Source organism: Pan troglodytes, chromosome 3, assembly GCF_028858775.2.
Source record: "Pan troglodytes isolate AG18354 chromosome 3, NHGRI_mPanTro3-v2.0_pri, whole genome shotgun sequence".
Lineage (NCBI taxonomy): Eukaryota > Metazoa > Chordata > Mammalia > Primates > Hominidae > Pan > Pan troglodytes.
The window spans coordinates 177,043,564-177,068,554 of NC_072401.2; the positions used below are offsets into that span (position 1 = coordinate 177,043,564).

At 36.7% G+C, this 24,991-nt stretch overlaps 1 long non-coding RNA gene across 1 annotated transcript in view; it reads right to left on the minus strand.

The window, feature by feature from the left end:
* Positions 1–24,991, minus strand: part of LOC134809933 (uncharacterized) — a 59,424-nt gene that overhangs the window by 17,494 nt on the left and 16,939 nt on the right. Inside the window, exon 2 of the long non-coding RNA XR_010156750.1 lies at positions 16,963–17,099. This is a non-coding gene — a long non-coding RNA (uncharacterized LOC134809933). The remainder of the gene's footprint in view (positions 1–16,962; positions 17,100–24,991) is intronic.

A 24,991-nucleotide genomic window follows, 5' to 3' on the forward strand; every position in this document is an offset into this window, starting at 1 on the left:
CCACCCAGCATCCCAAGTAGTGAGACTACAGGCACCCACTACCATACCTGGCTCATTTTTTTAAAAATTTTTTGTAGAGACAGGGTCTCACTATGTTGCCCAGGCTAGTTCCAAATTACTGGCTTCAAGCAATCCTCCCACCTTAGCCTTCTAAAGTGCTTGAATTATAGGCATGAGCCACTATGCCTAGTAAGACATGATTTTTAAAAATTTACAAACTACATATCTGAAAAAGGACTAGTATCTAGAAAATAAAAAGCTCTCTCAAAACTTAACAGTAAAAAATGGAAGCAATTCAATAGAAAAGTGGGAAAAAGATATGAAAGATATTTCCCTGAAGAGGATAAGCAGATGACAATGAAGCACTTGTTAAAAAGTTCAACATCATCAGCTGTTAAAAAAAACTGCTAACTGGGCCAGGTGCGGTGGCTCACACCTGTAATCCCAGCACTTTGGAAGGCCGAGGTGGGCGGATCACGAGGTTAAGAGATCGAGAGACCATCCTGGCCAACATGGTGAAACCCCGTCTCTACTAAAAAGAGAAAAATTAGCCAGGCGTGGTGGTGCTGCACACCTATAGTCCCAGCTACTCGGGAGGCTGAGGCAGGACAATCGCTTGAACCCAGGAGGCGGAAGTTGCAGTGAGCCAGGATCGGGCCACTGCACTCCAGCCTGGGTGACAAGAGAGAAACTCCGTCTCAAAAAAAAAGAAAATAAAAACAACAACAACAAAAACAAACAAACTGCTAAATGGGGTGGTGCCAGGATGGCTGACTAGAAGTACCCACGATCGGAGGCTCCCATCAAAAAGAACCATAATTAGCGTGTAAATCCTCCACCTGCAACCAAGGTATCAGGGTTCTCTCAGTAGAACTGACAAGGTGGCTGACGTGATCCATAGACAGGAAGCAAGAGCAGTGTGGTGTGGCAGCCCAACTGAGAGCCACACAGGGTAGGGTAGGGGAGGCCCCACCTGCAAGCCAAGGGAGGTTGTGAGTGAGCGTGCTACCCAGCCAGGGAAACTGTACTTTTTCCACACGACTGTGCAACCCGTGGATCAGAAGATCCCACTTGCAAACCCATGCCACCAGGGCCTAGGATCCCAACCCCAGAGCCACGCAGATTCTCAACAGCTTCTCAGCTAGAATCTGCTTAAGCCTGCTGAGTTCCCGAAGGGAGGGGTGACCAGCACCACACCTCCAGCCACCTGCTGTCTAAGCTATTTGAGCTCCCTGGGGAAGGGGCAGCAGCCAGCATTGGGACTCCTAAGTACCTAACACGCTAAACTCCCTGGGCGGGGGAAGGGTGGCATCCATCTCTGTAGCTCCAGGTTGTGCTTTTCCCCTGCTGGAGCCAGGGAGGCTGATGGCTTGGTCCCAAGAAGTGTCCCCCACAGCCCAGCACACCAGCTGTGGTAGATTGTGGCCAGAGCATCTCTTCAGGCCTGACCCTGACCCATCCTTCCTCACAGGGTGGGGGCTCCTTACAGGAACTCCAAGAACTCCAGCCAGAGCCTCAGAGACAGAATCTGGATCTCCTTGGGCCTGAGCCCCTGAGGGGAGGGACATCGGCAGTCTTTGTGGACCAGTAGACTTAGCTTTTCCTCCTGGTAGTTCTGAGGAATCTGGGCAGCTCAAATGAGTGGGTTTCCCCCCAGCAAAGCACACCTCCTCCACCAAGGGACAGTCAAAGTGCTTCATTAAATGGGTCCTGCTCCCCATGCAACCCAAGTGAGACCCTCCAACAGGGGTTGTCAGATACCCTATACAGTAACGATCCTACTGGCATCATGTTGGTGCTCCTCAAGGTCAGCAATCCCAGAAGAAGTATAAGGCACCCATCTTTGCTGTTCTCCAGCCTCCTTGAGTGACACCTGCAGGCGTGGGAGCAAACCAGATGAATAGGGCCTGAAGCGAACACCCAGCAAACCACAGCAGCCCTACAGAAGAGGAACTTGATCATTGAAAGAAAAACAAACATAAAGCGACAACAGCAACATCAACAATAAAGAAGTCCCCATAAAAAACCCATCCAAGAGTCAGCAGTCTCAGAGATTGAAACTAGACAAACACATGAAAATGAGAATCAATAAAAAAACGCTGAACACCCAAAAGGCCAGAGTACCTCTTCTCCTCCAAATGAGTGCAGTGCCTCTCCAGTAAGGTTACAGAACTGGACAGAGGCTGAGATGGATGAATTGACAGAAGTGGCTTCAGAAGATGGGTAATAAAAAACACTGCTGAGCTAAAGGAGCATGTTCTAATCCAATGCAAAGAAGCTAAGAACGTTGATAAAAGGCTAGAGGAGCTGCTAACTACAATAATCAGTTTAGAAAGGAACATAAATGACCTGATGAAGCTGAAAAACACAGCAGGAGAACTTCATGATGCATACACAAGTATCGATAGTTGAACTGACCAAGCAGAAGAAAGGATATCAGAAGTTGAAAACTACCTTGTTGAAATAAGGCATGAAGATAAGATTAGAGAAAAAAGAATGAAAAGGAACAAAGCCTCCAAGAAATATGTAAAAAGACCGAACCTATGATTGACTGGAGTACCTGAAGGAGACAGGGAGAATGGAAACAAGCTGGAAAACACACTTCAGGATATCATCCAGGAGAACTTCCCCAACTTAGCAAGACAGGCCAACATGAAAATTCAGGAAATGCAGAGACAACCACTAAGATACTACATGAGAAGATCAACCCCAAGACACATAATCATCAGATTCTCCAAGGTCAAAATGAAAGAAAAAATGTTAAGGGCAGCCATAGAGAAAGGCCAGGTCAGCTACAAAGGGAAGCCCATCAGACTCAAAATAAAGGATGGAGGAAAATTTACCAAGCAAATGGAAAGCAAAAACAAAGTAAGAGGTTGCTATCTTAGTCTCTGACAAAACAAACTTTAAACCAACAAAGATCAAAAAAGATAAAGAAGGGAATTACATAATGGTAAAGGGAACAATTCTACAAGAGCTAGCTATCTTAAATATATATGCACCCAATACAGGAGCACCCAGATTCATAAAACAAGCTCTTAGAGACCTACAAAGAGGCTTAGACTCCCAAACAATAATAGTGGGAGACCTTAACACCCCACTGTCAGTATTAGACAGATCAACGAGACAGAAAATTAACAAGGATATTAAGGACTTGAACTCAGCTCTGAATCAAGTGGACATAATAGATATCTACAGAACTCTCCACCCCAAATCAAGAGAATATACATTCTTCTCAGTGCCACATGGCACTTGCTCTAAAATGGACCACGTAATTGGAAGTAAAACACCCCTCAGCAAATGCAAAAGAACTGAAATCATAACAGAATCATAGACCACAGTGCAATCAAATTAGAACTCAAGATTAAGAAACTCACTCAAAACCACACAATTACATGGAAATTGAACAACCTGCCCTGCATGACTCCTGGGTAGATAATGAAATTAAGGCAGAAATCAATAAGTTCTTTGAAACCAGTGAGAACAAAGAGACAATGTGCCGGAATCTCTGGGACACAGCAGTGTTAAGAGGGAAATTTATAACATTAAAGCCTACATCATAAAGCTACACAGATCTCAAATCGACACACTAACATCACAATTAATAGAGCTAGAGAGGGAAAAGCAAACTAATCCAAAAGCTAGCAGAAGACAAGCAATCACTAAGATCAGAGCAGAATTGAAGAAGATAAAGACATGGAAAACCCTCCAAAAAAAAAATCAATGAATCCAGGAGCTGTTTTTTTTTTTAATTAACAAAATAGATAGGCCACTAGCTAGACTAATGAAGAAAAGAGAGAAGAATAAAACAGAGACAATAAGAAATGATAAAGGAGATATCACCACTGACCCCACAGAAACAAACTACTATCAGAGAATAATGTAAACACCTCTATTCAAATAAATGAGAAAATTTAGAAGAAATGGATAAATTCATGGACACTCCCAAGACTAAACCAAGAAGTTGAATCTCTGAATAGACCAATAATAAGTTCTGAAATTGAGGCAGCAATTAATAGCCTACCAACCAAAAAAAAGCCCAGGACCGGACAGATCCACAGCCAAATTCTACCAGAGGTACAAAGAGTAGCTGGGACCATTCCTTACGAAACTATTCCAAACAGCTGAAAAGCAGAGACTCCTCCCTAATTCACTTTATGAAGCCAGCATCATCCTGATACCAAAACCTGGCGGTAACACAACAACAACAAAAAAAACTTCAGGCCAACATATCTGATGAACATCAATGCGAAAATCCTCAATAAAATACTGGCAAACTGAATCCAACAGCACATCAAAAAACTTATCCACCATGATCAAGTTGGCTTCATCCCTGGTATGCAAGGCTGGTTCATAATATGCAAATCAATAAACATAATCCATCACATAAACAGAACCAATGACAAAAACCACATGATTATCTCAATAGATGCAGAAAAGTTCTTTGACAAAATTCAACTTCTTTTCATGTTAAAAACTCTCAATAAACTAGATATTGATGGTACATATCTCAAAATATTGAGCTATTTATGACAAACTCACAGCCAATATCATATTGAATGGGCAAAAGCTGGAAGCATTCCCTTTGAAATCCAGTACAAGATAAGGATGCCTTCTCTCAACTCCTTTTCAACACAGTATTGGAAGTTCTGGCCAGGGCAATCAGGCAAGAGAAAGAAATAAAGCGTATTCAAATAAGAAGAGAGGAAGTCAAATTGTCCATGTTTGCAGATGACATGATTCTATATTTAGAAAACCCCATCATCTCAGCCCAAAAACTCCTTAAGCTGATAAGCAACTTCAGCAAAGTCTCAGGATACAAAACCAATCTGCAAAAATTACAAGCATTCCTTTACACCAACAATAGACAAGCAAAGAGCCAAATCATGAATGGACTCCTATTCCTAATTGCTACAAAGAGAATAAAATATCTAGGAATACAGCTAACAAGGGATGTGAAGGACCTCTTCAAGGAGAATTACAAACCACTGCTCAAGGAAATAAGAGAGGAAACAAACAAATGGAAAAACATTCCATCCTCATGGATAGAAAGAATCAGTATCATGAAAATGGCCATACTACCCAAAGTAATTTATAAATTCAATGGTATTCCCATCAAACCACCATTGACATTCTTCACAGAATTAGAAAAAAACTACTTTAAATTTCATATGGAATCAAAGAAGACTCCATATAACCAAGACAATCCTAAGCAAAAAGAACAAAGCTGGAGGCATCATGCTACCTGACTTCAAACTATACTACAAGGCTACAGAAACCAAAGCAGGATGGTACTGGTACCAAAACAGAGATATAGACCAATGGAACAGAACAGAGACCTCAGAAATGATACCACACACCTACAACCAACTGATTTTCGACAAACCTGACAAAAACAAGCAATGGGGAATGGATTTTTATTCAATAAATGGTGCTGGGAAAACTGGCTAGCCATTTGCAGAATACTGAAACTGGACCCCTTCCTTACACCTTATACAAAAATTAACTCAAGATGATTAAAGACTTAAATGTAAAACCCAAAACAATAAAAACTCTAGAAGAAAACCTAGGCAATACCATTCACAACATAGGCATGAGCAAAGACTTCATAAGTAAATGCCAAAAGCAAATGCAACAAAAGCCAAAATTGGCAAATTCGATCAATTAAACTAAAGAGCTTCTTCTGCACAGCAAAAGAAACTATCATCAGAGTGAACAGGCAACCTACACCACGGGAGAATATTTTTGCAATCTACTCATCTGACAAAGGTCTAATATCCAGAATTTACAAGGAACTTAAACAGATGTACAAGAAAAAAACAAACAACCCCGTCAAAAAGTGGGCAAAGGATATGAACAGACACTTCTCTAAAGAAGACATTTACACAGCCAACAAACATGAATAAAAGCTCAACATCACTGGTCATTAGAGAAATGCAAATCAAAACCACAATGAGATCTATCTCACACCAGTCAGAAGGGCAATTATTAAAAAGTGAAGAAACAATAGATGCTGGCAAGGCTGTGGAGAAATAGGAACGCTTTTACACTGTTGGGGGGAATGTAAATTAGTTCAACCATTGTGGAAAACAGTATGGCGATTCCTCAAGGATCTAGAGACAGAAATACCATTTGACCCAGCAATCCTATTACTGGGTATATACCCAAAGGAATATGAATCATTCTGCTATAAAGACACATGCACACATATGTTTATTGCACCACTATTTACAATAGCAAAGTCATGGAACCAACCCAAATGACCATCAATGATAGACTGGATAAAGAAAATGTGGCATATATATACTATGGAATACTATGCAGCCATAAAAAGGGATGAGATCATGTCCTTTGCAGGGACATGGATAAAGCTGGAAGCCATCATTCTCAGCAAACACAAGAACAGAAAGCCAAATACCACATGTTCTCATTCATAAGTGGGAGTTGAACAATGGGAACACATGGAGACAGGGAAGGGAACAACATGCGCCAGGGCCTGTTGGGGGAGGGGGTTGAGGGGAGGGAACTTAGAGGATGGGTCAATAGGTGCAGCAAACCACCATAGCACATGTATACCTATGTAACAAACGTGCACATTCTGCACATATATCTCAGAACTTAAAGTGAAAAAAAAATTAATTAATTAAAAAAAAAACTGCTAAGACAAAAATGTGATATCACTACACACATAGATAATTGTTTAAAATAAAAAATAGCAACAGCACAAGAATCTGGTGAGGATGCAGAGATATTGGATCACTCATGCATTGCTGGGGGGGATATAAAATGGTACAGCTATTCTGGAAAAGTTTGTCAGTTTCTTTAAAAACTATACATGCAGCTACTATACCATCAAGCAATTGCACTCCCAGGCATCTATCCCACAAAATTAAAACTTACGTTCCAAAAAAAAATCTATAAGTGAATGTTTATAGCAGAGTTATTCATAATAGCCAAAACAGGAAACAACTTAGATATCCTTCACCAGCTGAGTGATCACACTGTGGTAAAACCATACCGTGAAATGCCACTCAGCAATAGAAAAGGAATGAACTATTTATTGATGCACACAGCAACTTGGATGAATCTCCTGAGAATTATGCTAAGTTAAAAAAAATTAATTACATTGTAATTAATGTATTACACTGTAAACAATGAAAAAGTTATTGTTTTCTTCTATTTATATAACATTCTTGAAATGAAAATATTACAGGAATATAGACCATATTAGTGGTTGCTAAGGTTTAAAGAGGGTGTGTGGTAGGAGAGAAGTAGATGTGGCTATAAAAGGGCAACTTGATAAATCCTCGTGATGATGGAAACGTTTGGTATCTTGTCTATATATGTATTATACAGATAACTCTGAGTTATGATGGTTCAATTTACGATTTTTTTAACTTTCCAATGCAAAAGTGTTACTCATTCTGTAGAAGCCATACTTTAAATTTTGAATTTTGATTCAAAATTCTTTAATAATAACTTTATAAAACAGGCTATAAAATAGCCTATAAAATACATTTTGTGTTAGATGATTTTGCCCAATTATAGGCTAATGTTAAGTGTTCCAAGCACATTTAAAGTAGGTTAGGCTAAGCTATGTTTCGTAGGTTAAAGTATTAAGTGCATTTGGACTTACTATATTTTCAATTGATGATAGGCTTATAGGGACATAACCCCACCACAGGTCGAGAAGCAGTATGTTGTAAGTTGACTATATCTACTTCAATATCTTGATTATGATAGTATACTCTAGATTTGTAAGATGTTCTCCTTATGAAACTGGGTAAGGAATTTATGGCATTTCTCTCTATTATTTCTTACGACTATATGTGAATCCACAATTATTTCAAAATGAAAAGTTTAATTTAAAAAAATTTACTTGGAAATATATATATTACCTGAAACTTTCATCTTACCATATGCTTCTAAGAGCTGTTTAACGGAGAAAGTAACACAAAAATAAAAACAATATATTACCTACGTTTAGTATATTTTATTCATAAATATTCCTTTGCAAACATCTTATTTGTTCCCATCATGGCCAAATAAAATTATAGAAGCAGGTCATCATTCCCATTTTAAATTTGGTGAAACAGGCAAAGATTTATAAGAATTTCCCAAAGTGAAAAGTCTACTAACTTACTAAGTTTATGAGACAGCAAAGCTCTTAACATCTCTAGTTAAGAGCAAACTTGAAAGTACCACTGTCTCCATGGAAATGTCTCAGGACCATCATTGGAGATAATCAATGGGCTCTGTGTGATATTTGACTAAAAGGTTTGCTGCTAAAAATATACTACACCATAATGTACTAAAAAGGGGAATGAAAGGCAGCTGTTTCCTGAGATTTCTATGTTGGGAAGCTTTAATTCTAGCAAAAATAATAGTCACGTCAAGGACCCTGCTGTGGTGTTGACAATGCTTGTCTTGCAAACATATGTCATAATAAAGATCTACCTGCACCCGGTCAGTTTTGTAAATACTGAGGAAATATTTCTCCTTAAAGTCATTCATTGTTCAAAAATTTAAATTTCAAAAGGAAAAATAAACAACATTATAAATTATTGCTCCTTAGATTATAGAACTGTAGATTCTAAACACTGGCTTCATGGCAGCCATGTGGGGACTAATGGGACATCATATATTCCAAGTCTTAATGCTGATCTATCCTTGTGCCTTTTTACTAAACTTTAACATTAATAACAAGGAGCATTTTCAAATACTCACAAAGAATATCTAGAGCAGAAAAAATAAACAGCCTGTTCTAAACCTATAAAGAGCATACTGCATTCAGGCTCTATAATATATGAAAATAAATGCAACAAGACCAATTTATTTCCAAAGAAATGTTAAATCCGAATTAATTTTAATATGTTTAGTAATAACAGCAGCTAATGTTTACTAAGTACTTACTCTGTGCTAGATATTGTTCTAAGCACTTTAAATGCATTAAGATATTTAGTTCTCACCATAATCCTATGTGGTAGGTACTATTATCATCTATATTTTATACTTGAGGAAACTGAGAGAAGCAAGGACAATAAGCTTTCCCAACCATTTGGGAGCCAATATTCAAACCTAGGCAGTCTGACACCAGAGTCTGTGATAACAACCACTAGATTAAGAGGAAGGAGAATGCCTTTCACAATCCATTGTATTTCATTAGAATGAAGTTCAAAACTGTCACAACAATTAAAAATCACCTGTTATTATGTAATCTTATTTATATAGAAGTTAATGAAGTACAGAAAGTGTACAGTTGCCAAATGACACAGGACACATGCTATAATTTTTTAATCATGCACACCAAGAGCAATGGATGCAAGGTGCAAAGAGATTTTGGTTACACTAAATACATAATTGGTTTGAAATGAAAAACAATAGCAGTCACAGTACCCTAGAAAGAAAGCTATGAAGCTCCAAGTGACTTCCATGCCACTCTCATCACTAAACACACAAAGAACCCTTGTTACCTATAAAAGTCTGCCATACCTGAATGAACAGCCCAGGAATTAAAGCCCAGTTTATAGGCAAAAATGTATAGGGCAGATAGAGTTTTCTGAGATTGCCTGGACAATAATTCCACCCCCAAGAAAAAATAACTAATACAACTACGCAGATGTCTTCTCTTGGGCATCTGAATGTGCCCAAGTTTCTCTTGGGGACGTGAATGTGAGCCATTAAAAAAATAAAGGTAGTTATCTGGTATTTGAGTGAAAGAAAAAAATGGGTTCAAAAAATTGTATTAGTTTCTTATTGTTGCTATAACAAATTACTCCAAATGCAATGGGTTAAAAACAACACAAATTTATTCTTACTGTTCTGGGGGTCAGAAGGCCCACTGGGGTTCACTGAGCAAAAATCAAAGTTTTGGCAGGATTGCTTCCTTCTGGGGATGCTAAGGGGAGAATGCATTCTTTATCTATCCCAGGGTCTAGAGACCACCTGCTGCTGAATCCCTTGGCCCGTGACCCACTTTCAGCAGTGGCATCTTTGGATCCCTGCTTCCTTTGTCATGTCTCCTTGTCATTCATTGGGCTCACCCACGTAATCTAGAATTATCTCCTTATCAAAAATTCTTAATGTAATCATATCAACAAAGTCTCTTTTGTCACTTGAAGTAAACATATTCATAGTTTTGGAGGAATAAGAATGTGGACATATTTAATTGGCAGCAGGTGGCAGGGGGGTGGTTTTGTCCTGGCTAAAACAAGCAGAGTGTAGTAGGTTAAGAGCTCAGCTCTATAACCCTCTGAGCATGTGAAATCCCACCACCAACACATACAGCTGTGTTACCTCTCAGGTAATTACCTAACCCCTCTCTACCTCCCTTTTTTCATCTTGAAAAGGGGAATCATAATAGCATCCCTCTCAGGAATTTGAGATTAAATGAAAGAATACATATAAAAAGCTTAGAACAGTGATTGGAATATAGTAATCAGCAGAGAAATGTAATCTCTTAAGATAAGAAACAAATATAATATTTAATGTTATCCCTAAGATGAGGAAGGCATAGGGAGATCTGAGAAATGATTCACTTCTAAGGCTTGTCTTCTGTCCTTAACACTACCCCAACTTCCTTTGAGAACTGGCCATTTTCTTGCAAAGTTGGTTTCTTACACTAATATACTAAGACAAATTAAATTACTAAAAATTACCGGAAATAATTTTGGCATGTTTGTGGCCAACACTGACTATTTCCAATCAACACTGACATCTTCCAAATTATTTACTCCAAAGGTCTTTTTCTCAAACAAACAAACAAATAACATTTTATTGAGGTATGTTTGACATGTAAAAAGCTGTACATAGTTGATGTATACAACCAGATGTGTTTGAAATGAGCCTACACCTGTGAAACCTTCACCAACAAGGTTATAGACATATCCATCACCTCCCAGCGTATCCTCTGGCCCTATTATTATTATTATTATTATTATTATTATTATTATTATTATTATGTGTTCATGCTAAGAACATTTAGCATAAGATCTACTCTCTGAAAGTTTTAAGTACACAATATAGTTAACTATATGTACCATGTTATATAGTAGATCATCATAACTTATTTATTTTTCATAACTGAAACTTTATTTACTGCCACCTCTGTATTTCATCCCCCACCAACCAGTGCCTAGTAATCATTCATCATTCTACTCTCTGCTTCTGTGAGTTTATTTTTAATTCCACATATAAGTGAGGTCACACAGTACCTGCCCTTTTTTGTCTGGCTTATTTCACTTAGCATAATGTCTTCCAGGTTCATCCATATTGTTGCGAATGGAAGGATTTCCCTCTATTTTAAGACCAAATACTATTTAATTTTATGTATGTACCATATTTTTATATCCATTCATCCATTAATAGACACTTAGATTTTTTTTCCATATCTTAGCTATTGTGAATAATGAATGCTGCAATAAAAACAGGAGTGTAGGTAGGTATCTCTTCAAAATTCTGATTTCAATTCCTTGGGATAAATGCCCTTAAGTGGCATTGATGGGTTATCCATCTTATCTGCAATTTTTTTGGAAGAATTTGAGAGGGATTGGGGCTAGTTCTTCTAAGGTTTGATAGAAGTCACCAATGAAGCCACATAGTCTTTTACATTTATTTGCTGAGAGGCTTTTGACTATTGATGACTACTTACTTGTTCTTAGTCTATTCAGATTTTCTTTTCGTGATAATTCATTCATGGTAGGTTGTAATTCTATTTTTAATTGTATGAGGAAACTCCATACTATTTTCCACAATGGCTGCAGCAATGTACCTTCCTACAATTACTATACCAGCATTCCCTTTTCTCCACATCCACACTTGCTACCTTTTTAAAAAATATATATAAGCCAACCAAATAGGTATGAGATGACAGTTTTCTGTGTTTCTGATTTGCACTTCCCTAATGATTCATGATGTTGAGCATCTTTTCATGTAACTGTTAGCCATTTGTATGGTGTTCTTTTTTTTGAGAAATGTGTATTAAGATCCTTTGCCCAGTTTTAAAGTTGAGTTATTTGAGGTTTTGGCAACTGAGTTGTAGAAGTTCTTTATGTATTTTAAATATTAACCTCTTACCAGATACATGGCTTCAAAAATGTTCTAACATTCTGTAGATTGTATTTTTATTTTGTTGATTGCTTTATTTGCTGTGCAGGAGCTTTTTAGTTTGATGTAATCTTTATTTTTATTTCAAAGAAAATTTGTTCAAGAAAATTTGTTGTGAGGAATTTTGGTGTCATATCTAAAAAATTATTGCCAAGACCAATATCAAGGTTTTTCATTCATTTTCTTCTAGAAGTTTTATGATTTCAGGTTTTACATTTAAGACTTTAATTCACTTCTAGTTGATTTTTATGCATGGTGTAAGATATAGGTCCATCATAAGAGGCTACTGTGAAAAATTACATGCCAACAAGTTGGATAACATTGAAGAAATTGATAAATTCCTAGAAATATACAACCTACCATGACTGAATTATGAAGAACAGTAAATCTGAATAGACTAGTAACAAGTAAGAGGTCATCAATAATCAAAAGACTCCCAGCAAATAAAAATCAAAGATAATACAGTTTCATTGGTAAATTCTATCAAACATCAGAAGATTTAGCTCCAATCCTTCTCTAACTCTTCCAAAAAAACTGAAGATAAGATTCCAAACTCACTTCTCAAGGCCAATATCATCCTGATAACAAAGTCAGGCAAGGACAGTACAAGAAAAAAAATTACAGCCAATATCCCTACTGAACATAGATACAAAATCCTTGAACAAAATAACAAAATCTTAGAGCTCATTTAAAAGATCACACACCATAACTAAGTGTGATTAATCTCTGGGATGAAAGGATCTTTCAACAAATGCAAATCAGTAACTGTGATATGTCAAATTAGTAGAATGAAAGATGAAAAGAATATGATCATCTTGATAGATGTAGAAGAAGCATTTCACAAAATTAAACATTCTTTTATTATAAAAATGCTCAACAAATTATGTATATAAGGAGTGTACCTCAACATAATAAAGCCCAAGCTACTGTCATATTCAATGGTTAGAAACTGAAAACTTTTCCTCAAAGATCAGAAACAAGGTAAAGATGCCCACTCTTGTCACTTCTGTTCAGCATATGCTGGAATTAACAGCCAGAGCAACTAGACAAAAAAAAAATACATCCAAATTAAAAAGAAAGTTGTCTCTGTTTGCAAATGACATGATCTTATATATAGAACACTCTAAAGACTCTACTAAAAAACTATCGTATTTAATAAATATATTCGGTAAATTTGCAGGATAGAAAATCATATGTGAAAGCTCAGTCGTGTTTTTACAAACTCACAATAAATTATCTGAAAAAGGTATTAAGAAAATAACACCATTTACAATAGCATCAAAAAAATATAGTACTTAGGAATAAATTTAGCCAAAGGGTCCAAAGAGCTGTACACTGAAACTATAAAACACTGATGAAATAAATTGGGGAAGACATAAATCACTGGAAAGATATCCTGTGTTCATGTATTGGAAGACTTAATATTATTAAAATATTCATACCATTCAAAGCAATTTACAAATTCAATCAATCCCTATCAAAATTCCAAAGTTATTTTTCACAGAAATAGAAAAGCAATCCTAAAATTCATATGGATTCACAAAAGTCCTGCAATAGCCAAAGCAATTTTAAGAAAGAGGAATGAAGCTGAAGACATCATACTTCCTGGCTTTAAAGTATATTACAAAGCTATAGTAATCAAAACAGTATGGTGCTGGCATAAAAGCAGACACATATATCAATAGAACAGAATAGAGACCCCTGAAATAAACCCACACACATACAGTCAACTAGTTTTTGAAAAGGAGGCCTAGAATACAAAATTGGGAAAGGATAGTCTCTTCAATAAATGGTGTCAGAAAAGTTGGATATCTAGATATTCTAAAGGTCCTTATAAGATTTTTGAAGACTTCATGAATTTTCAAAATTAAATAAACAATATTTGTGCTTTAAGTACGTGATAAGTTCTAAACAAATAAACTATAAATCCACTTATCAAAAGACAATTGCTAAAAAAAAAAAAAGAATTTACTAAAAGGCTAAATCTCAGAACTCACTGCATTTTTCAACTTTCAAAATCTATTTTAATTGTTCATATTTGTATCAGTTTGGTTTTCTTAACTTTTGAAAGTTTTTGTTGTATTTAGTTACCTCTTTCTACATACCCACATATTTTTAATTGTTCAGGTTTTTTAAATGAGAGATTCTAAGACAATTTAAAGTTTTAAAAGCATGTTTTCCATTCAGAGAAGTATATTTTGTAATCAGTAATGAAATTTTAAAATAAGGAGCAATTTTATTTTGTGGAAAAAAATTATCATGAAAGCATGGGGCCACACAAAACAAAAGGAAAAAAGTGAGGATGCAAGGAAGAGATTTTAAATAAATAATATGATTAGCATAACAAATGTGACAGGTTAACACAAGTACAATTTCTGAAGAAAAAATAGAAGCAAATAGTTGACCATTCTAAAATACTGCTAGTGTAAGACATGCACTTAGGAACAAGATAAACTATAACACATATTAAATCTTAGGTACAATTAACTAGAAGTTATCAATAAATGGCTTTAAACTATATTATGAAGCTATCGTGATCAACACAGTATGGTACAGTTGGTACGCTCTTTAAAAACTGAAGAAAATAATTTTGAAATAATAAAATTGTTGACAAAACAGCAACTATATATTATTTGAAAGGAATCAAGATAAATAGGTATATTATATGAATTGCTGAAATGTTGCTTATTAATTATGGAGCATACTATTTTGAATATTCAGTATATTTATGAGACTAAGCTACTCTCTACCCCTTTATTTAAAACCAATATAATATTTCTTAACATGCTACTATAAAGACAAAATAAAACCATTCTTTAAGCTTCACAGAAGTCTACAAATATTGTAAAAAATCATTCCACATAATATGTTGTAAACTTATAAAAATAGTTTAATAGTTGTTTTTGCTAATTTACCAAATTGGTTATCTGACAAATTATTTTCTGAGAATTGCCTTTGGCTTATTCGATCATCAGTAACTTGGCCTTTATCTATGTTATGAATACTCACAGTTTCCCTTCTTTGAGATGTTTCCATTCATTAATGTAAGGGGGTATGTGATTATCAACTTTGTGTCAACTTTAGTAAGCCACATTACCCAGATATTTGGTCAAACACCAGTCTGGATGTTACATGAAGTTATTGTTTAGATGAGATTAATATTTAAATCAGTAGACGTTGAGGGAAGCAGATTACCTTAAAGGCCTTAAGAAAAAACAGGCTGAGATCCCTTATGAAGAGGAAATTCTGCCTCCAGACTGTCTTTGGGATCAACATTCCATGCCAACTCTCCAGTCTGTGGGCTTATGCTACAGATTTTGGACTTGCCATCCTTCATAATCACATTAGCTAGTTCCTTAAAACAAATCTCTCTCTCTCCCTCCATATATGTATATAAACACACATGCACACACACACACACACAGACATAAAATACACATATATATTAATAATATATGCATACTGTGAAAGGAAAATAAATCTTGGGGCCCCAAAATCACTAAACTAAAGGGAAAAGTCAAGCTGGGAACTGCTTAGGGCAAACCTGCCTCCTACTCTACGCAAAGTCACCCCTCTGCTCACTGAGATAAATGCGTATCTGATTGCCTCCTTTGGAGAGGCTAATTAGAAACTCAAATGTATATAATCATTTGTCTCTTACCTACCTATGACCTGGAAGTCCCCTCCCCGCTTTGAGTTGTCCCACCTTTCTAGACCGAACCAACATTCATGTTACATATGTTGATTTATGTCTCATGTCTCCCTAAAATACATAAAACCAAACTGTGCTCTAACCACTTTGGGCACATGTTGTCAGGACCTCCTGAGACTGTGTCACCTGTGAGCATCCTCAACCTTGGCAAAATAAGCTTTCTAAATTAACTGAGACCTGTCTCAAATTTTGAGGGTTCACAACACACACACACACACACACACACACACACACACACTTTTGGGTAAAAAGTAAAAAATGAATCCTTTTTTAATACTGGTTCTTCTAGTCTGACATGCTGTATTCCCATGCTAGATCACTAGGAAACAAATGTTTTCATCTTCCATGTAATAACACAAATGTATTGCCCTCCCAAAGCTTCCTCTGATTCCCTGTTCTGCGCTAGGCTTTCCTGCACTTATGCCTGCAAATGAGTTTTGATTGTGCCGGCCGTTGCTTGTTATATTGACTATCTCTATCATAGACTATTACATCCTTGAAACTATGTTTATGTGTCCAGGGCCTGTAGATTAATGGATGGATGGGTGGATGATCAGTAGATTAATAAAATCAGCTACCAAAACATAAATCTTTCAAAATATTGGATGTGCTCTACTACAAGACCCTCTCAAAAAAAAGAAAAAAAAAAGTAGTTCATGAGAAGTTTGAGTCCTTAAAGTTAATGCTGTTTTCTCTACATTCTAATCCCAGAAGTACAGCAATTCACTTGAATGATAGAAATGCTTCTAACAATGAACTGTACTGAAAATGATTTAAAATGAAAGCTTGTTGGACACAAAACGTATACAAGTTACATCACTGAACTTAACTCCCTTAAACATATCGCTAGACCAAAATCTGGAGTCGGGGGGAGGAGGGGTCTGTGGCACATCCTCTTACATTTTTAGTGGGAAAAAGCAAGACACATTCTAGACTTTTATTACACGGGTCCAAATATAGAAGCAGTTCTATGACATAAAGAGTTATTGTTTTAATAAGTATCTTGCCAGCCAGGCATGGTGGCTTATACCTGTAATTCCAGCACTTTGGGAGGTCAAGGCGGGTGGATCACCTAAGGTCAGGAGTTGGAGACCAGCCTGGCCAACATGATGAAACCTCATCTCTACAAAAAATATAAAAATTACCTGGGCATCGTGGTGCACACTTGTAGTCCCAGCTACTCGGGAGCCTGAGGCAGGAGTATCGCTTGAACCTGGAGGTGGAGGTTTCAATGAGCCGAGATCATCCCACTGCACTCCAGCCTGGGCAGCAGAGAGAGATTCTGTCTCAAAAAAGAAAAACAAAAGAAAGAAAAAAAGTGTCTTCTCTATTTTTAACCAGACAGATTTATGATGGGAAACTATGATAGTGTTTGTTTTGCTATTGCTTTTTTGTGAGCTCATGTTTCAATGAGTTTGAGCATAAAAATAGGTTACATTCCAGAGCAATGGAGTTAGACAAATATAATTTTCTGTTGATATAACTGAAGGCAAGGAATCTCAAAATCTCAGTGCAGGTGGTCTGCTGTGGCATTGCTATGAAGGTCCAGGATCCTAGCAAGAGAAGAATCATTACAGATCTCTCCACAAGAACTATTTGGCATTCATAACTAGCTTTCCTAGTGAAGACTTACTATACAACAAAATAGAGAGAGCAGTAATTCCTTCTCAGCCACCAGAATTTTTGAAATAGCATCATCCTATATCTCAAGAGCTATTGGTATCACAAAAAAGAAAACATTTCTTGATATTCAGCTAAGAGAAAGCAGTTGCTCTGTGCAAAGCACTTCTATATTAACATTTTTGTATTTTACAACAACCTAACATTGTACTCTTTTTAGTTACTAAGGATCCATGCATTATGCTTATGTTTGAGCCCCTCAGAATAGGTTTTATCTCAGTAAAGAATACTTGCCATTGTTTTTAGTTTTCTGCCAGTTCAATGATTTCTTAGCATTTCATTCCATGCACATTTTTACAGAAAACAAAAAAATATATAATTCAAATAGATCAAAATGAATATTCTCCATTGAATGCTTTTTACTGATAAAATTAAACTAAATATAGTCAGCTGGGCACGGGGACTTACGCCTGTAACACCAGCACTTTGGGAGTCCAAGGCAGGCAGATCACCTGAGGTCAAGAGTTTGAGACCAGCCTAGCCAACATGGAGAAAGCCCATCTTTACTAAAAGTATAAAAATTAGTTGGGTGTAGTGGTGCACACCTGTAGTCCCAGCTACTCAGGAGGCTGAGGCATGAGAATCACTTGAACCTGGGAGGTGGAGCTTGTGGTGAGCTGAAATTGCGCCACTGTACTCCAGCCTGGGTGATACAGCAAGACTCTGTCTCCAGAAAAAAAAAAAAAAAAGAAGAAAAAAAAAATTAAATGTAGTCAATCCTCCCTTTCTGTGGGTTCTGTACCCCTGGGTTCCACAGCTGTCAATTAAATCAATCTCAGATCCAAAATACAATAACCCCAGGTTTCACATGGCCAGCTTCTGGACTTGAGCATCCGTAGAGTTTGGCATATGCAGGGTGTCCTGGAATCAATCCCCTACAATGACTGTATTACCTCATTTAATCATAAGGAGAATTTTGAAAAGTGTCTACCATTATTTTCTACTCCACTTTGTGGATGAAATTGTCCAAGACATTAATAGAGTAAAAAAATTCTAAGGTGAGAAATCTAATAAGAGAACAAAAATCCTGGCATCTAAAACCAAAGTATATCTGATTTCAAAGTGCTGGTTCTTAACTATCACTCTCTATCTTCCCCTAATCTTCCCAGCAAGTATTGTATTATAATCAATTCACCTGTTTTTTTTTCTTTTTTTGCAAAATCACTTTTGTGTAAACACTGACCTAGGCACTGTGTTGCATTTAAAGACAAAAAAGTTCATCAACACAAGATTGTTCTTTAAATATACATTTAATCCACTAAGGGATTTAAGTAATCTTCAAAGACCATTAGTCTTCACCAATTTTCCTTTTGAATATTTTAATAGCTTCAAAACTTTACAATGTGTAACCACTTTTTGGCTCTACATTAACTTGCGTGTAGGAACAATTCATCTGGTGAGTGAATCCTGATCATCTCTGCAGCATACCCATTTCAACGAGGAGCTTCTAGTGCTGCGATAGACGTGAAGAAAAAGTAGAGATATTTAAAAAAAATTCTCCCACGTACAACTTTTACCAGAAAATAGAAGTTTGAAACAAAGTGCTAAATGGTAAATTGATCAAGACTATGGATGAGTCTTACATTATTTTATGTGCAAACAAGAAAAAGGAAAATTTATAGTTTGCTCAATTCTTACAGCTGGGAAAGGAAAAATTGTAAACTAAATTGTGTTTACACATTTGGTGATTTTAAAGCCTTCATATGTACTTTTCCTAGATGTCAAATGTCATTACATAAAAAGTGTTTTGTTTTGTTTTGGTTTTAGTATTGCAATGTGCTCAAGAATCATACAAAATAGAAAAGACACTTCAGACCCAAGAAATTGGGAAAAACGCAGAAAGAAAACACAATTGAGCTGACCTTTAAGGACAGAAGAATTTCAACAGAAATAGGAGTTTCTGTTTTTTGTTTGTTTTGGGAAGTACAGTTCCAGATGAAACTGTGTTAATAAAAACATTATTCTTCAGAGGCTGAAATAATGAAAAATATAAGACTAAGCAAAAAAAATGAAAACCAAATTAGTCTATATCATAAAGAGCAGTAAATTTGGAAAAAATAAATAAGCTCTGTATGAAATTGTTATACACATTACTATGAAAAAAGAGCTTCCCAAAGTCTCTGGATAAATAAAATAATTTCAGTGAACTAGAGAATGTCACCCGAGATTAAAAGCGCCTTCTTATTGCAGAAAATCTCTTAAGAAAATAGACACACACACACACACATGCACAAAGAGAGACAGAGAGAGAGAAGACAGAGAGATCATGAAAGAAAAGGCTATTCAATTACTTTAGAGATTAATGAAATTAAAAATAAAATATTTACTATATACACTTTCCCTTGACTTAAACTGAAACAAAACTAAATGTGGCAACTTTGATTTTTATTTGATCACCTTATGTGCTTTACATTGGTAGCATAAATGAAATAACTATACTAAAAGGAAAATTATTTTTCATGCTAGTTAAATATTCAATTGATTGTTTTGGCAGGCTAAATGTGGATGGGGCTAGGAGTACGAGGGAGATGTTTAATGAGCAGGTAGCTCTGAACTCAACAGCAAATTAAGGGAGCATAAATCCTTTATAAAAACTCTTCCCACATACTTCCTCTCCTCACCACCAGTTCACAAAAGGCTGCTGTTTTTATGAGAGACACTGAGAATAAAGTCTGAAGCTGTGAAGGAACTGGTTAAGTCAGAACAGGAAGGGAAGAGGCTACGAATGCAGAAGCGACTCAGCGGCGCTGACCCCAAAGGATAATTGCCAGAGAGGGTTCTTCTTCTCAGGTAGTCTTTGTGATCCAACATAGTCCCTAAATAATTCTAATAAACAAGTGTCATTTTTTGAAAAGTTCTTACTGTAGATACAACATGCAGAAGCCCCAGTCTCCTTGTTGGAGTCAAATGTGCACATTTAGTTAAAAAGAAAAAAGAGAACACCTGTTTCCATGACTACAGTGTTAATTTACTTCTTAGAGTTGATCTTGTGCGGGATTTCTGTTTTTCTTGCTATAGTATTATATGCATTGTTGACATTTAGATTTGCACTAATTTTAGTGCACATTTACACTAAAATAAATAAAGTATGAATAAGTAAACAAGTATCTCTTTTTTTTCAATTTGTGTTCTTGTTCTTTTGAAATTACTAACACAAGTTACAAAATCAAGCTCATTTTAGTCAACATTATGTATTATCTGTACATATATACAATATTAAATAGAATATTATTCAAAAGGCACAATTTTGTATTTAGTAAGAAAAGCAGAAAATCAGTTACCTTTGAATAAATAACTTGTTTGAAAAATAAGTTGGGAAATTTACAGCAGCAGTGGCATAAAATGTTTAAGTCTTCTCATATCTCTCCATAAAAAGTCAAATCAAACAACAATCACAAAAATCCATATATAGCATCCACAATAAATGTAGACGTAAAGTTGCCCACAAAATTTGAATGCTATGTGTTTGGGATCTGGGTAAAAATTTTCCATCAGGTCAAAAATACTGATACAGTTGCACTATGCAGACATCCTGGATAAATGAGTTAGCTCATGAGGCCAGGAGTTACTCCGCTTGGATGGTTGATTGAAATTTGGAACTAAACATAGGTAGTTTATACTGAACAAACTTAAGTGCCAAATTTCTTCATTTGTTATAGAAAAAGTTATCCAAATGCTTACAGAGATTAGACAGTTAGAGTGGATTTATTACATCATAGCTGGTCTCCTGCCCATAACTATGTCTCCATTGTGAGAGTCCAGAAGACATTCTCTGCATTGATGCTTTGAAAAACACATTGTGAGTGCAACACAGAAATGAAAGGACTCTGCTACACTGTTAACATTTATACTATAAATCTTCCCCCAGCCTTCCCCAAGGAACCTCTAGTCATTTTCCCAGATGACTGTGCATTAGGGGAAGTAGTTAGGATTTGGGGATTACTTGTTGTTTGGAGCGCACTATTTTCTGGAGACCCAACACTAGCATTATTCACCTGCCAAAATTAATAGAGTTGTGTTTTATGTCCATCTCACAGTGAGCACTGTGCGTCTGCATCTACCCATGATGATTTTCCAAATTTTAGGATGTATATTTGGAATAGACATACAAAGCAACCGGCATAAGCCCACACTAGTTTCCACACTAATACAGAACCATGGGCTACTATAATATACTAGGAAAGACAAAGTGGAAGAAAGAAAAATTGCTTCTACCTATTAAAATACCAAAGGCAAAACAATACTGCATGTTCCTGGCAGGACTGCAGAGGTTAGTGCTAACATCCAGTTAAGTGATTCTAATCATTTCTTCTATAAAATTTGCCTTTTTGGCTGAAGCAAAACACAGATGGGTCTTGGGAAAAGAGAAAGAATTATTATAAATTTTATCAAGTGGAGATTCTAATTGCAGTATTGCTTTAGATTTAGGGTTGGTTTAGTTACTGGAGAAAATCAACATATCCCTTGGTATTTGAAATGCAGCCATCAATCTGTTAAATACTTTTCCCTATGAATCTTAGTAATGACAGTATACTTTCTCACCACAGGATTATATCACTCTCCAACTCTCAGTCATAGTCTAGTCTGCAAGGACTTTGGTCATCTCTTCATTTCACAGAACATCAAATTAGCCCACGTCAATGACATCATAATGATTACAGGAAGCGGTAATAATCCTAACCACTGCAGTATGATACATGCATGCCAGAGGGTGGGGAAAAAAATAACAGACAATTTCAAAGATGTGCAAAGATTTCTCAATGATAATTCTAAGATCTGACTGATCTGGGGAATGCTGACATCCTTTCAAGGTAAAAAACAAGTGTATCTGTTCTCTCCTGTCACAAAGAAGAGACACAATGCCTACTGAGCACTGTGGTTTTAGAGGCAATACATATCCCAATTTGGGGTGCTACTTCCACCTATTTACTGAGTGGTTAGAACTGCTGCTAGATTTGTATGAAACCTAGACTTCGAGGAGGCCCTGCATCAGGTTCAGGCTGCTGTTAAAGCTACTCTGCCATTTGAGTCCTATGAAGGCATTATGATGGAATATTGTAAAAGTTAAATATACTCTTAGTGGATTTTTAAAGACAGCTATAATTGAATTACAACAGTGACATTTGTGATTTTGGAGTAAAGATATGTAATCCTTCACAGATTACTATTTTCTTATAAGCAGTTTCTAGCATGCTTCTGGGTTCTTGTACAGACTAAATGCTTGATATAGGGTACCACAGTGGGCTGAGCTGTGTATTCTGAACTGACTATGTCTGACCCATAATGACATGAAGTTGGACACATACTGCAGCAGTCTATCATTAATTGGAAGTGACATATGTGAAACTGGGCTTGAGTAGGTTCCGAAGGCGCAAGTACCTTCCATTAGCTAATAGCTCAGACTTTCATGGTCCCTACTCCTGTTATATTACCCACTCTGTCCCAACCCATATCTGTAGCATGGGTTGTATCCCATGACAAATTGACAGAAGACACATTACAATTGGCCGGGTGCGGTGGCTCAAGCCTGTAATCCCAGCACTTTGGGAGGCCGAGGCGGGGGGATCACAAGGTCAGAAGACTGAGACCATCCTGGCTAACACGGTGAAACCCCATCTCTACTAAAAATACAAAAAATTAGCCAGGCGTGGTGGCGGGCGCCTGTAGTCCCAGCTATTCGGGAGGCTGAAGCAGGAGAATGGCGTGAACCCAGGAGGCGGAGCTTGCAGTGAGCCGAGATCGTGCCACTGCACTCCAGCCTGGGCAACAGAGCAAGGCTCCGTCTCAAAAAAAAAAAAAAGAAGAAGACACATTACAGACCTGGTTTACAGACGGCCCTGCGTGGTATGGCTGGCACCATCTCAAAGCGGAAGGCTACAGCACTCTAACCTCACTCAGGAGTGGTCCAGGCAAGTACTGGTGAAAATATAATTTTGCATAATGCAACTGTTTGTTCATTTTTCATTGAACAAGAGATGACCAGAAGAACATTATGCCCTGATCTTTGAGAACTGGCTAATAATTTGGTTAAATGTTTAGAGATTTGGAAGAAGCACGATTGCAAAATTGATGATTTGGGTGCCTGCAGAAGAAATGGAGAGACATACGAATACATCTAAAGAGCAACCATAGAAGAGGAGGGTCTTATTAACGAACTGAACAAGATGACCCATTTTGCTTCTTTCCCCAGCCAACCCTGCTCTTGCCCAATACTCATGGACTATGCAGCCAAAGCAGCAGGGATGGAGCTTACGCATGGGCACAACAACATGCACTTTTCTCATGATAGCTGATCTAAGTGTCGGCCAATAGCAGAGTTCAACACTGAGCTCCCTATATGGCATCATTCTGTATGGGGACACTCCAGCCACTGGTTATTATATTGAATGCTTCCATCATGGAATGGGTAGTACCCCGAATATGAATTTGCTTTCCCTGCTCATAGTTCTTTCACCAAAAGCTTCATCTATGGATTTACAGAATGCCTTACTCAAAAGTAAGGTACACTACATAGCATTATTCTCACTAGGAAATTTCTTTTTTTTCCCCTAAATAAATGAGGTATGGCAATAGGCTCAGGCTAATGGAATTCACCGATTTTTTTGTCATGTTGCCTATTACACTGAAGCAGCTTGCCTGGTAGATTAGTATAATGCAGTTCAAAGATTCTGTATCTATGTCCATTGAGTGATGATACTTTGAAATGGGGGTTGGGATCTTATTCTTCAGGATATATTATATATTCTGAATCACTGATTCTATACCAAGAAACTTCTGTTTCTTCCATTTTAAGATTTCCAGATCTGAGAATCAAGGAAAGTCAGTGGGAATACTATTCTCTTCTCACTATTAGCTCTAATGAACTACTAGCATAATTTCTTCATCCTGTTCTCAAAATTTTGAGTTCTGCCAGCCTAAATGTTTTCTTTCCCAAGAGAATACTTCTTTTTATAGGAAACATCTAAATGGTTACATTTAATTGAAAGTTCAGGCTGTCACCTGGCCACATGGTACTCCTTAAGCAGCAAATCAATAGGCAATTAAGACAGAGTATTGACTGATGTGATTTGATTCTATCAAGGGGAATGAGGGTTCCTACTACACGGAAGGAGTCAGAAGTGTGTCTATAATGTTGGGAAGTCTCCTAAGGCTCTCAGTAGTACTTTCATGACTTGTGATAAAAATCAATCAAAGTTATAACTACTTTAATTTAACAGGACTGTTAATGGCACAGAGCCTCCAAGAATGAAGGTTTAAGTTACTTCACCAGGCAAATAACCATGGCCAACTGAGGTGATAGTTGAGAGCAAAAGAAATAAAGGATGAGAAATTGAAGAAAAATGCTATAAATATTAGGTCTCCAGCTGTTACAATCTTAAAATCGAGGTTATAAAAACTATACATGACAAATGACTTGCAGATGAATTGCAAGGAAACAGAATGAACATAAAAAGAATCTATATCAGTCAATTCAGTTAATATTCCTCCAGAGAA